The sequence below is a fragment of the Dioscorea cayenensis genome, chromosome 1 (genome assembly GCF_009730915.1).
Source record: "Dioscorea cayenensis subsp. rotundata cultivar TDr96_F1 chromosome 1, TDr96_F1_v2_PseudoChromosome.rev07_lg8_w22 25.fasta, whole genome shotgun sequence".
NCBI lineage: Eukaryota > Viridiplantae > Streptophyta > Magnoliopsida > Dioscoreales > Dioscoreaceae > Dioscorea > Dioscorea cayenensis.
The window spans coordinates 22,702,435-22,704,645 of NC_052471.1; positions in this window are offsets into that span (position 1 = coordinate 22,702,435).

The window sequence follows — 2,211 nt, forward strand, 5'->3', positions numbered from 1 at the left end:
TTAATTATTGTGTATTGTTTTTATCATACAATAACTTTTGGAAATTCTACAGAAAATAATAATAATGATGATCTAAAATTATCATTTTGGGAACAGGTTATTGGTGTAAATTAGCAATGTCATACTAGCTGACACGGGGTTATCAATCAGAGTATAACCCGTGCGGCACTCGCCTTACACGAACAGCCTGTTGCCAAGAAAATAAACCCAAGGAAGGCTAAGTCGCCACAACCACGAAGAAAACAAGAGAAACACCCAAATGTAAGAGAAAAGATAAACTCTCTATATTAAAAAGCTAGCTTTACAAATTAGGCAAGCCTCTCTTCCTAGAGCTCGCCGGCCCCTATTCCCACCAAGAGAATTCTCCCTTAAGAGAAGAGAGGAGAAGAGAGGAGAAAGGAGAAGTGAGAAATAAGAAATGAAGATGCTCATCAAAGGAGAAATGTGGCTCCTTATATAGCCATGAGAATGGTATCTTGGCCAAGGAGAAAGAGACGGCCGAATTCCTATGAATTCCATCACCGAAGGGAAGAAGACGAAGTGTGTTACCCATACAATGGCTATAACCCGAATAGCCGGGGTCCATCGACACTATGTGCTTCCCACTCTTGTTTCCCGTCTGTCCACCGCGCCAGATAATCGCTGCGCATCCACCCCGGATGTCTCGATAGACGTCCATGCTGATGGAGAGACAGTCTCTGCCCGTACGCATCTCCCCATACGGATGATGAACGATATCTCGTAAGTCTTGCCAGTTGAGCGGGTCGCTACGCCGCTCTCGGTCATGAAGCCAGATCATGTCCGAGTAAAAATATCCGACCGTACAGAGATGCTGAAAAATGGTCTAAGGGAATGGAATAACCGCTCCCGTCTTCTCCTGGCCTTGTCACTCCCGCGCCAAGGGTGTGACGCCAAAAATCCCTGTTACAAACCTCCCCCACCGGGAAAGTCCGACGTCCTCGTCGGAGGGGTTTTAAGGAAGTTTGAGACCAACTCTTCAAACTGCCATAGGGTAGTATCCCTTTCCCAACTTGCCTCGGAGTCTGGAAGCCCCTTCCACTTGACTAGGAAGAAGACCCGCCTATTCTTCTTACTTTGGCCCTCCACCTTGCGGTCTAGGATCTTCTCGGCTACCCGAGTGAACTCCTTGCACACAGTCGGTGGTGCCTGCTCCATCCGGTTCCTTTCCAGATGAGCGGTGTCCTCATGGCATGGCTTCAAGTAACTCACATGGAAGGTGGGATGTAGTTTCAACCTCTTAGGGAGGTTAAGTCTGTAGGCAACATTCCCTACCTTCTGGATTATTTCAAATGGCCCGTCATATCGAGAAATCAACCCCTTGAGCACGTCCTTCCGGTGCAACTTCTTCCAGACCTGTGGCGTCAACTTGAGCCACACACGGTCGCCTACTTGGAACTCCAAGGGCCTCCTCCCTTAGTCTGCATACTTCTTTATCCGCCGAATCGCTTTGGCGAGGCTATCCTTTGCCTCCTCCATCATCTCTTGCCGCTCCAAGACCTAATTGTGCGCGGCAGGACATCCTTCGCCGGCACGGCGCTTTGCGATCTCTGGAGATGATAGGGGCTGATACCCATATGCCAACTCAAATGGACTCTTGCCCGTGGATGAAGACTGTTGCATGTTGTAGGAGAACTGGGCAGTATCCAGCAGCTCTATCTAGTTTTTCTGTGAAGCCGAGACATAGTGACGGAGGTACTCCTCCAACAAAGCATTGATGCCCTCTGTCTGATCATCCGTCTGGGGGTGATTGGCCGTTGAGAACTTTAGTTCAGTCCCAAGCAACCCGAACAAAGCGGTCCAAAACCTTCCCGTAAAACGAGCGTCTCAATCACTTACTATGTCATGTGGCACCCCAAAGTGTTTCACCACATGACGAAGGAACAATTCCGCGGCCTACTCCACGGGACATGATGCCGGAGTAGGGATGAAGATGGCATATTTCGTGAACCGGTCCACCACCACCATGACCGACGTCATGTTGTTGACCTTAGGAAATCCAGAGACAAAGTCCATGGAGAACGACACCCATGGTCGATCTGGACCGGTAGCGCTTGAAGTAGTCATGCTTCTCGCCTCCGCTCTGGCTTATCCTGTTGGCACACAAAACAGGATTTGACATATACCTCAATGTCCTCCTCCATATCTGGCCAGTAGTAGTGTCGAGCCATCAATGCCTTCATCCTATCCCTC